Raw genomic sequence first — 12,668 nt, 5'->3', positions numbered from 1 at the left:
GGCCTGCAGCGCAGATTGCACCACCCCCATGAGTAGCTTTAAAAAGGTGACTCAGGCCTGCCAGCGCAGGGCCTGTGTGCAGTCAGTGACTGCCATGTCAGCCTGGCCAGTGTCCCCACTGGCTAGGCCTAATCCTTCCCTGTCTGTGCACATCAGTCACCCCTATGGAAGGCTCAAGGTACCCCCCTGGGCAGGGTGCAGTGTATGGATAAGGTAGAGCATGTGCTAGTGCAGGTACTATGCTCTAGTAGTGGGCTACAGCCATTTTGTGTGCTCACTGCTGTAAGGCTATCTTGCTCCATAGAGTAACATGGAGGGGGGCTGGGCCCATGTGACACCAGCCTATCTCCCCATAGGAACAAGATGGGACATAAGTGAAAGATATCCCTGGACTCAGAATTTAATGACACATCTTTTAGTGAAGGGTGTTTTTAAATCCTGGGTTGGAGAATAGCCCTTTTAGAAAGTGGCTATTCTCTTGTCTAAACCTTTCTGTGTGCCTGGGTTTGTGGAATGTCTGCCTGGTCTGGATGTGACAGGAAGGGGCTGCAGAGCCCCAGAGGAGAGGGTCGGAGCCATCCCGGGGATGAAAGGGCACATCTGCCTGCTTGGGAGGAGGGAGGAAGGAATGCCAGATAAGTGCTGGGCTGTGCCTGCCTACCTCCCCCACATTAGCTCTCTCCTGGTGGTCAACTGACCCCACTGGCCCTGAAGCTGTCAGGAAGAAGAAAGCCAGAGACACCTCAGTGCTCCGCAACCCCCAGAACTGGTTTAGACTGGACCCAGGGCCTCCATGCACAAAGAACTTCAAAGACATTGGGGGGTATAAGGAAAGGACCCCTGTCTGCAGAGAATTAGATTCTGAAATTCTGCAACCAAGAAGGAACCTTTGCTGGAAGGAGGACAGCTAGGGAACTAAAGGAAGACTGCCTGGCTGTGTGCTCTAAGGGCTGACCTGTTCTACTGTCTACCTGGAAGCTAAGGAGAAGAAAGGGACTTTGCTGTGTGCTGTGACCCTGCCTACTTGAAACTGCCAAGACTCTGCTGTGTGCTGTGTCTACAATTGAATCTCCAAGGGCCTGAGAAGAGCTGGCCTCCTGCTTGGAACCCAGGGCTAAAGGTTCCTAAAGCTACCCCAGGAAACAGCTGCAAAATCGTGCTGTTGGGACCCGAGACGCGTGGTGCTGGACGGCGGAGCGTGAGGAGGAGATCGGTGTGCTCATCGGCACTTTAATCGTGAGGGTTGGAGGCTTGTGGAGCCTCCCCTCGTGAAATCTGCTCCCAGGTGGTGGCAAGGTCGAGAGGGGGGTCTAGTTCTGACCAGCGCCCTTTAAAACCCTTTGCCGCCAAATCACCGTCGCAGCCCGGGGCCAGGATCACCCCTGGAAGTTACTGTTCGTGACCAGGAGCGGCCGCGGCGAAGAACGAAGCCGCCGCGACCCCATTGGCTGAGGGAGCCGAGCCCCCTCACTAACGCCGCGACGGGATTGGCCCGCGCGGCACAGCGTCATCAGCTGTGGTGTGCCGTGATTGGCTGAGCCTGCGGAGCGTCATCGGCGAGGCCGCGCTGCCATTGGTTGGCGGCCTCGCGCTCAGAGGGGCTCGACTGAGGGCCGCGACCGGATTGGCTGCCTCCGCTGAAGCTGCGGGAGGTGCCGAAGGATTGCCCAGAATCACCGCCGGGGCCGGGGAAGAGCTCCGACCCCGCCGAGGGACCTGGAAGCGTCCCGCACCCCTGGCCCGCCGTCCCTCCATCAGGTGAGCTTCACCGCCTCCCCCGCCGCTCGTTGGATTGTCGAGAGCGGGCGGGAGAGGAAAGGGGACCGGCCGGGGCGGGGACGCGTGGAGTCTGCACGGCTGGTGCGCAGTGGTGCGCCTGTATCTCAGGAAGACGCGAGGCTGCCCCGGGGACGAAAAAGAGTCCCTGGGCCTCGCGAGGGAGTTGCCACAGCGCATGAAGCCCACGGATATAAGTACACGTGGGCCTTGTTTTCTTTGCGCATGCTGGGAGCATCACAGTATAAATCAGTGGCCATATTCTTTTAAGTGCTGATTTGAGAGACTAGAGACTATTTTTATTTTTATGCTGAGAACTGCCTATTTACAAGACCTACTAAGAATTAAGTGCAACCTTGTTCTAAATGAAGTGTTTAACGTGCAACCTTTAAGTTAGAAGTGCTATCTGTTCTAAAGAAGTGATTATCATGCAACTGCTTCATTTACATGCTGAAACTAGATAAAGTTATATTTTATATATACTTACCTGTGTGGTCTCAGTTTGTGGTGGATTGGGAATTGCTGTTGTGTTAAGTGCAAATGTTATCCACATTGTCTCCGAGTTTAGCCTAGACTGCTCGCGCCATGCTACCTAGAGGGTGAGCAGGGGTTATCTCAGAGGGTTATTCCGTCGCCCTGACCGGAGCTAGGGGTCCCTACTTGGGCCGAGGTACTTACCTTTGCCAACCAGAGACTCCCGGTTCTAACATTGGTGGCTCGCGGTGCGGATTTTGAACTAATAATTGCACTTGACCGGCAGTGATTTCTTGTACATCACTAGTCTAGTTTAGCGGAACAGGTTGCGCAGGATTTTTTCTTTTTGGTGAAACCTTTTTAGTTGAAAAGGGGTAGGAGGTAACATGTCTCAGACCGCGCAAAGCATGAATGCAGAAGGGGAAGTGGAATTTGAAAGCCAGGAGTTGCTCACCTATAACAAGGAGCAACTGAGAAAATTCTGCAGACAGCTTGAATGCCCAGTAAGGGGCGGCGCAAATAAGGAAGAGCTACGGACAGCTCTGAGGGCCTGGTGGGAGGCCAAACATGGTGCCCCGGAAGCGGCTACTGGAGAGGGAGACACACAGGAGAATGGGTTTTTGCCCAGTGAATTGCCAGTGGCGAAGCCAGCGTCTAGGGCCGGCAGCACCCACTCCAGTAGGATTATTTCTCCAGAGGAGGTGGAGGAGAATCAGAGAGCTAGGGCCCATGAGATTGAGCTTTTGAAGCTCAAAGCGGAAGCCGACGAGAAGAGACTGCGCCTAGAAGTTGAGAAGGAGGCGCAGGAGAGAGCGGCACAGGAGAGAAGGCATGCTCTCGCTTTGGAGGAAAAGAAGCTCCAATTGGCTCATGAGAGGAGCATGAAGGAGTTGGACTTCAAATATAAAGAGAGGGGGTCCAGTTCTAATGGTGGCAGCGCACAACCAGTACAGGCGGGTAAGGTATACATACCAAAGGATCTGGTACAGAATTATCAGAGGGGTGAGGATATTTATGCGTGGTTCAGAGCGTATGAACTTGCCTTACAGATGAATGAGGTGCCTAAGAAGAATTGGGGAGCAGGATTGTGGAAGCATTTTGAGGCCTCTGGGAGGGATGTTTTGGCACCCTTAGACGCAAAGGATGCTTTGTCCTACTCCGCCATGAAGGAGGCTTTGTGCCTCAGGTATGGGCTCACTGCTGAACAGTACCGCCAGAAGTTTAGGAACTTCAAGAAGCTTGATTCAAGTACTTGGGTGGAGTGTGTGAGTATGTACACGCGTGCACTGGAAGGTTGGATGAAGGGCAGCAAAGTTACTGATTATGTGGGGTTGTGTCACTTGATTAGTAGGGAGCACTTAAGTAGTTTGTGTGTCCCAGAGCTGCGCCAGCATCTTTTGGATAGTAAGTTAACTGATCCCAGTGAGCTTGCTAAAGAGGCGGACCGGTGGACTAGCACCAGGGTCCACAAGGGGGTGGTAAGTACCCCAGCCAAAGGTGGACAGGGTCCCCAGCAGAAGAGTGGGGGGGACACGGGTAATCAAAAGGAGTCTTCTAAAGGGCCCCAAAGTAGTTCCCAAGAGAAGGTGTCTCAACCCCCCAAGCCTAAGAAGTCCTGGCCCCATAAGGGCCCGCAGGACAAGAAGACCCTCTATTGCTATGCATGTAGGGAGGTGGGGCACATTGCTCAAAGCTGTCCAAAGAAGAAATCAGCACCCACGGGTGCTCCAGCTCCAGCTCCGGCGTTGGCCAGTGTAGCTTTGGGAGGGGATTTGATTTCTAGTGGGGAGGAGGGGTTAGCATTGATGACCCTTGTCTCTCTAGGAGACCAAGAGATGGCCCAGGAAACCTTGCTGCCCCAAAACACTAAGAAATACGGGCAGAAGGTGACCATCAATGGACAGGTGGTGGAGGCTCTGAGAGACACAGGGGCCAGCGTGACATCTGTTAGGTGTCAGTGGGTGTCTGAAGAGCAAATCGTTCCCCAGGTACTCCGGCCTGTGGTGGCAGCTGACAGTTCAGTGCGCTACTGCAGGCTGGCCAAAGTTCCATTTGAATGGGGAGGAGTCTCCGGTATTTTGGAGATTGTTGTAAGTGATGCCTTGCCTGTAGATTGTCTATTAGGTAATGACCTGGAGAGCTCCCCCTGGAAAGAGGTGGAGCACAGGACTCACTTGGAAATGTTGGGTTTGCCTGCGTGGATCTGTGTGTCCACCCGTGCAATGACAGCAAGAGAGGGCGGTCTAACAGAGCTGGAGCCTGGAACAATGGCCCAGGGACCTGCCAAGAGAGGAAGGGGTAGAGGGCGCGGGAAACCGGCCCCCACTGTTCCCACGGTCCAGGAGGAGGCAGACCCAGAGGGGGATGCCCTGGAACCTACAGGGGAGCAGGTGGCCGAACTAGGGGAATTGCCTGAGCTGTCCCAGTGGCAGCAAGAGGGTGGTCCCTCCAGGGAGGAATTCTGCCAGGCTCAGAAGGAGTGCCCTTCTCTCATTGGTGTGCGGCAGCAGGCTGCCGACCAGGCCGCAGGCCTGGGGTCCAAGGAGCATTTGATCTATTGGGAGGATGACTTACTTTATAGTGAGCCTAAGTTCGCTGAGCCCGGCGCAGCCCGTGTGCTGGTGGTACCGGAGCGCTTCAGGAACTTCCTACTGGGTCTGGCTCATGACGTGCCTCTCGCAGGACATCTGGGGCAAGACAAGACCTATCACAGGCTTGTCACCCATTTCTACTGGCCCCAGATGAAGACGCATGTCTCTGCCTTTTGTAAGTCTTGCCAGACTTGTCAGGCCAGTGGCAAGAGTGGAGGGAGGCGCGTGGCCCCCCTCCAACCCTTTCCCGTGGTGAGCACCCCTTTTGAGCGGGTGGGCATTGACATCGTGGGGCCCCTGGATCCCAAGACAGCCCTAGGCAACAGGTTTATCCTGGTCTTGGTGGACCATGCCACTCGGTACCCGGAAGCCCTTCCGCTCAGGACAGTCACCGCCCCAGTGGTGGGCCGTGCCCTGATGGGGATCTTTTCCCGGGTGGGATTTCCGAAGGAGGTCGTTTCGGACCGCGGGACAAACTTCATTTCTAAATATATGAAGTCCCTGTGGAGTGAGTGTGGGGTGACATACAAATTCACCACTCCTTACCACCCTCAAGGAAATGGTTTGGTTGAGAGATTCAACCGCACATTGAAGGGCATGATCATGGGCCTGGAGGAGCCCATGAGGCGGAAATGGGATGTCTTGTTGCCATGCCTGTTGTTTGCCTACAGGGAGGTGCCTCAGAAATCCTTAGGGTTCAGTCCCTTTGAGTTACTGTATGGCCACCCTGTCAGAGGGCCTCTGGCTCTGGTGAAAGAGGGGTGGGAGAAATCCCGTGGGAAAACCCCTCAGGATGTGTTCAGCTATGTGCTGGCCATTCGCAACCAGACCAAGCGCTTCAGGAAGCTCGCTCAAGAGAACCTGGAGGCTAGCCAGGAGGAAATGAAGAGGTGGTATGACCAGAACACTTCTCTGGTTGAGTTCCAACCTGGTCAGAAGGTGTGGGTGATGGCGCCAGTGGAGCCTTGTGCGCTCCGTGACAAGTGGTCTGGCCCATATGAGGTGGTGGAGCGCAAGAGCGAGGTTACCTATTTGGTTAACCTGAAGACTCCCAGGCAGCCCCTGAGAGTGCTACATGTGAACCGTCTCAAACCCCACTTTGAGAGGACTGAAGTAACTATGCTCATGGCTACGGATGTTGGAGGGGAGGAGGATAGTGATCCTCTCCCTGACCTCCTGGCAGTCAAGGAGCAAGATGGGTCAGTGGATGGTGTGGTCCTCTCCCCCACCCTGACCCCAGAACAGCAGGAGGACTGTCGCCAAGTCTTGGGTCAGTTCGCCCCACTGTTCTCCCTGACACCAGGTGTCACCAAGTGGTGCGTCCACGACGTGGACACTGGAGACAGCATGCCTGTGAAACAGAAGTTTTACAGGGTGGCTGACAAGGTCAGAGCTAGCATCAAGGAAGAAGTTTCCAAGATGTTGGCGCTTGGGGTTATTGAGCCCTCCAGCAGCCCCTGGGCTAGCCCAGTGGTCTTAGTGCCTAAGAAAGCTGCTACCCCCGGTGGCCCCCCAGAACTTCGGTTCTGCGTGGACTACCGTGGGCTCAATGCGGTCACGAAGACTGACGCGCACCCCATCCCCAGAGCTGATGAGCTGGTGGATCGGTTGGGAGCTGCCCAGTACCTGAGTACTTTTGATTTGACTTCAGGGTACTGGCAGATTGCCTTAACTGACGGGGCAAAGGAGAGGTCAGCATTTTCAACGCCAGAAGGACACTTCCAGTTTCGTGTCATGCCCTTTGGGTTGAAAAATGCCCCCGCCACATTTCAGAGATTGGTCAACCAGGTACTGGCAGGGCTGGAGCAATTCAGCGCAGCCTACCTGGATGACATTGCGGTGTTCAGCTCCACTTGGGAGGAACACCTGCAACACCTCACTGAAGTGTTGAAGGCTCTGCAGAAGGCAGGCCTCACTATCAAGGCCAGTAAATGCCAGATAGGGCAGGGATCTGTGGTGTACTTGGGACACCAGGTGGGGAGCGGCAAGGTGGCGCCCCTACAGGCAAAAATTGATACCATTCTGGCTTGGGAACCCCCCAAGACCCAGACTGAGGTGAGAGCCTTTCTAGGTCTCACCGGGTATTACAGAAGGTTTGTCAAAGGTTATGGCACCATTGTGGCCCCTTTGACAGAGCTGACATCTAGGAATCAGCCTAGGAAAGTGAATTGGACTGAGGCCTGTCAAACTGCTTTTGACACCCTCAAAACTGCCATGTGCACAGCACCGGTGCTTAAGGCACCTGACTTTTCCAGTGAGTTCATTGTGCAAACTGACGCTTCAGAGCAAGGCGTGGGAGCAGTACTCTCACAGATCAATGATGAGGGAGGAGACCAACCTGTGGCTTTCATTAGCCGGAGGCTAATCCCCAGGGAACAAAAATGGAGTGCCATTGAAAGAGAAGCTTTCGCTGTGGTCTGGGCTCTGAAGAAGTTGAGGCCCTACCTGTTTGGGACTCACTTCCGTGTTCAGACCGACCACAGGCCCCTCAGATGGTTAATGCAGATGAGGGGTGAGAATCCAAAATTGTTGAGGTGGTCCATTTCCCTACAGGGGATGGATTTTACGGTGGAGCACCGCCCTGGTACAGAACACGCCAACGCTGACGGTCTGTCCAGATTCTTCCGCCTTAGTGATGAGGACTCCCAAGAGGTTGGGTAGTTCTCCCCACTTTCAGCTGGAGGGGACACGTGTTAGACCTGACACCTTTTGGCGTGGTTCTTCCCCCATCTTTTTGCCTCTGACTCATGTGTTTTGATGCTGTGCTGGATTTCGTTTTTGCTGATTTAGCATCTACAGAAACATGGATTAATCACTAGAACTGTATGTGTACAGTGTGCATTAGGTGTGCATGGTTTGTGTCCTTAGTACAGGATTCACTAAGAGTGGTACACACGGGGCTAGACCCCGTGGAGTCCTGATGAAGAGCTATTAGGGGAACATCTCAAAACAAGTTGATTAAAACACATTACTGTTAGACCTGACACCTTTTGGCGTGGTTCTTCCCCCATCTTTTTGCCTCTGACTCATGTGTTTTGATGCTGTGCTGGATTTCGTTTTTGCTGATTTAGATGTTTTGGACACTCTGCCACTGCTGATCAGTGTCAGAGTGTAAGTGCTCCTTCTGTAAATTGTGATATTGATTGAGTATACCTAATTGGCATATTTGTATCACCACGAAGTCCCTAGTAGAGGGCACTGTGTGTGCCAGGGCTGGTGATGACAAATGCTACTAGTGGGCCTGCAGCGCAGATTGCGCCACCCCCATGAGTAGCTTTAAAAAGGTGACTCAGGCCTGCCAGCGCAGGGCCTGTGTGCAGTTAGTGACTGCCATGTCAGCCTGGCCAGTGTCCCCACTGGCTAGGCCTAATCCTTCCCTGTCTGTGCACATCAGTCACCCCTATGGAAGGCTCAAGGTACCCCCCTGGGCAGGGTGCAGTGTATGGATAAGGTAGAGCATGTGCTAGTGCAGGTACTATGCTCTAGTAGTGGGCTACAGCCATTTTGTGTGCTCACTGCTGTAAGGCTATCTTGCTCCATAGAGTAACATGGAGGGGGGCTGGGCCCATGTGACACCAGCCTATCTCCCCATAGGAACAAGATGGGACATAAGTGAAAGATATCCCTGGACTCAGAATTTAATGACACATCTTTTAGTGAAGGGTGTTTTTAAATCCTGGGTTGGAGAATAGCCCTTTTAGAAAGTGGCTATTCTCTTGTCTAAACCTTTCTGTGTGCCTGGGTTTGTGGAATGTCTGCCTGGTCTGGATGTGACAGGAAGGGGCTGCAGAGCCCCAGAGGAGAGGGTCGGAGCCATCCCGGGGATGAAAGGGCACATCTGCCTGCTTGGGAGGAGGGAGGAAGGAATGCCAGATAAGTGCTGGGCTGTGCCTGCCTACCTCCCCCACATTAGCTCTCTCCTGGTGGTCAACTGACCCCACTGGCCCTGAAGCTGTCAGGAAGAAGAAAGCCAGAGACACCTCAGTGCTCCGCAACCCCCAGAACTGGTTTAGACTGGACCCAGGGCCTCCATGCACAAAGAACTTCAAAGACATTGGGGGGTATAAGGAAAGGACCCCTGTCTGCAGAGAATTAGATTCTGAAATTCTGCAACCAAGAAGGAACCTTTGCTGGAAGGAGGACAGCTAGGGAACTAAAGGAAGACTGCCTGGCTGTGTGCTCTAAGGGCTGACCTGTTCTACTGTCTACCTGGAAGCTAAGGAGAAGAAAGGGACTTTGCTGTGTGCTGTGACCCTGCCTACTTGAAACTGCCAAGACTCTGCTGTGTGCTGTGTCTACAATTGAATCTCCAAGGGCCTGAGAAGAGCTGGCCTCCTGCTTGGAACCCAGGGCTAAAGGTTCCTAAAGCTACCCCAGGAAACAGCTGCAAAATCGTGCTGTTGGGACCCGAGACGCGTGGTGCTGGACGGCGGAGCGTGAGGAGGAGATCGGTGTGCTCATCGGCACTTTAATCGTGAGGGTTGGAGGCTTGTGGAGCCTCCCCTCGTGAAATCTGCTCCCAGGTGGTGGCAAGGTCGAGAGGGGGGTCTAGTTCTGACCAGCGCCCTTTAAAACCCTTTGCCGCCAAATCACCGTCGCAGCCCGGGGCCAGGATCACCCCTGGAAGTTGCTGTTCGTGACCAGGAGCGGCCGCGGCGAAGAACGAAGCCGCCGCGACCCCATTGGCTGAGGGAGCCGAGCCCCCTCACTAACGCCGCGACGGGATTGGCCCGCGCGGCACAGCGTCATCAGCTGTGGTGTGCCGTGATTGGCTGAGCCTGCGGAGCGTCATCGGCGAGGCCGCGCTGCCATTGGTTGGCGGCCTCGCGCTCAGAGGGGCTCGACTGAGGGCCGCGACCGGATTGGCTGCCTCCGCTGAAGCTGCGGGAGGTGCCGAAGGATTGCCCAGAATCACCGCCGGGGCCGGGGAAGAGCTCCGACCCCGCCGAGGGACCTGGAAGCGTCCCGCACCCCTGGCCCGCCGTCCCTCCATCAGGTGAGCTTCACCGCCTCCCCCGCCGCTCGTTGGATTGTCGAGAGCGGGCGGGAGAGGAAAGGGGACCGGCCGGGGCGGGGACGCGTGCAGTCTGCACGGCTGGTGCGCAGTGGTGCGCCTGTATCTCAGGAAGACGCGAGGCTGCCCCGGGGACGAAAAAGAGTCCCTGGGCCTCGCGAGGGAGTTGCCACAGCGCATGAAGCCCACGGATATAAGTACACGTGGGCCTTGTTTTCTTTGCGCATGCTGGGAGCATCACAGTATAAATCAGTGGCCATATTCTTTTAAGTGCTGATTTGAGAGACTAGAGACTATTTTTATTTTTATGCTGAGAACTGCCTATTTACAAGACCTACTAAGAATTAAGTGCAACCTTGTTCTAAATGAAGTGTTTAACGTGCAACCTTTAAGTTAGAAGTGCTATCTGTTCTAAAGAAGTGATTATCATGCAACTGCTTCATTTACATGCTGAAACTAGATAAAGTTATATTTTATATATACTTACCTGTGTGGTCTCAGTTTGTGGTGGATTGGGAATTGCTGTTGTGTTAAGTGCAAATGTTATCCACATTGTCTCCGAGTTTAGCCTAGACTGCTCGCGCCATGCTACCTAGAGGGTGAGCAGGGGTTATCTCAGAGGGTTATTCCGTCGCCCTGACCGGAGCTAGGGGTCCCTACTTGGGCCGAGGTACTTACCTTTGCCAACCAGAGACTCCCGGTTCTAACAATTACTGAGACAACCGGACTCATTAAGCTCAAGTTTCTCCTCAGTAAACTACCCTTGAATTGTAACCATACCAACTAGGGGCGGGAATTAAAGAGTGGCCAACTAGTTAGGTATTTTTAAATTTTCTTTCCCTTTCCACTCCACAACACTGCACTACACACAGTCTACAATATAAAGTGCTTCTACATAATTCGCAAGTTGCAACACACTTCAATCCATAGAGGATTGAGAGGAACCCCAATGATGAAGCATGCCACCTAGGGTTAACCCTGGTGGGTCAGGGGTCTCTAGAAAAAAGACAAGGGATTACAACTAATTTTTGATGCATCCTATCTAATTCCCATGGGGCAGGTTTTCTTTGATATACTCTATTTTTGTCTAACACCTTATTTCAGGAGCCATAGCATATAATGGAATGACACCTAGGTCCTGAAGGCACCGACCAACGGAATCGGAGTTTTGCGGCCATACGCATATATTTGAATTTTGATGTGCCTCAACTGTGGCTGGGGCAGTAGAACCGTGTACTGTTCAAAGCACATTACATTGATGGAGACCACTAAGACTATGAGTGCTCTGATGTGCTGACCATGAATGTGAATTAATATGTTGGTTGCTACCTTCACAGCCTCCCATGCATGTCTGTGGAAGAAATAAGGAATATGTCCTCTTCTTTGTCATGGAAGTCACTGTCTGCTGCCAGCATCGCAAGTGATGCTGCCTATCCATCAGCCTTTATTGTCTGTTTATACACTGTCAAGAGGTGACCTGTTACCTATGTGATCCTCTTCCACTTCCCCTTCCATCACAAACACATCAAAGCGATAATCTTGCAGATCGTGATGCATTTGGAGCAGCCCTTGCCCTGTATAGGACACTTTGCTGGGGGGTATGGCCAATGCTACAGTTGCCAAAGAGGCTAGCGCTCCATGGTAGGTTGTCAGAACTCTTTTACAATGGTCTCTGGTATTGAATGATGTAGATTGTTTCATCTTGGTTCTGCCAGTTCCAGCATATCATCCAGTTTCATGCCGGGTTCTCTTAGAATCAGTTTCCTCAACACTGACGATGTTTATCGTAGTATGATTGGGAAGAAAACTATCAGCAGCGGATGTGCTGACCAGCTCTAATAATTTGGCATAGAAGCAGTCTACAGACTCCCCTTATCTTTTCCCTGTTTGTTGTAGGGTTTAATTTAGGGTCCAAATGTCCATTGGCCATGACCGCCACCAAACCATAGTCGTTTACATCTACTGTGCTGGAGAGATTCTTGAAGAGCTTGTGTCATCAGGGACAGGTGTGCATATGGTGGGTTTACAATGGAGTCAGTTGTGCATGTTCCCAGGGCGCTGATGCTGTTTATTGTTGCTCAGAAATAGACAGTCCCTTCAAAAAGCTCAATTCAGGAGACAGGTTTATGCTGTACCCACCCATGTCACTGGAGAGTCTATCACTTTGTGGGCACTGTCCAAATGGTGTTAGGATTTGTTAGACCGGGCACCATTGGCGTGGGTCTCCTCTGCATTTTCTGCCATTGCCTCCCGTGTTTTTGCTGTGTGTTGGACTCCGTTTTGCTGGTCTAGATGCTTTGCTGTTCAGTGCCAAAGTGCAGTGGCGCCTTTGTAAATTGTTGTTATGGATTGGTGATTCCATGATTAGCTGATTTGATTCACTAGTCAATCCTTAGTACTGTGTGTGCCCAGGGCCTGTAAATCAAAATGTTGCTAGTGGGCCGCAGCACTGATTGTGCCACCCACATAAGCAGCCTGTAAATGTAAATCTGGCCTCCCATTGCAAAGCCTGTGTGCAGTCTAGTACTGCCATATCGACTTGGCAAGTGTACCCACTTGTCAGGCCATAACCTTCTCTTTTCTTACATGTTAGTCACCCCTAAGGTAGGCCCATGGTACCCCTGTGAGCAGGGTCAGTGTATGTGAAAGGTACGACATGCCCTGGTGTGTGCGGCATGTCCTGATAGTGAAATACTGCCAATCTAATTTTTCATTATTGCAAGGCTACCTGTTCCTATAGGCTAGAATGGGGAGTTTGCTTATAACATCTTATAAACATAACTACCCCTGGGACCAAGGTAGGAAAATAAAGT

The sequence above is a fragment of the Lissotriton helveticus genome, chromosome 7, assembly GCF_964261635.1.
Source record: "Lissotriton helveticus chromosome 7, aLisHel1.1, whole genome shotgun sequence".
NCBI classification, from domain to species: domain Eukaryota; kingdom Metazoa; phylum Chordata; class Amphibia; order Caudata; family Salamandridae; genus Lissotriton; species Lissotriton helveticus.
The sequence above is the reverse complement of the archived record's forward strand: the minus strand, read 5'-3'. Positions refer to the sequence as shown.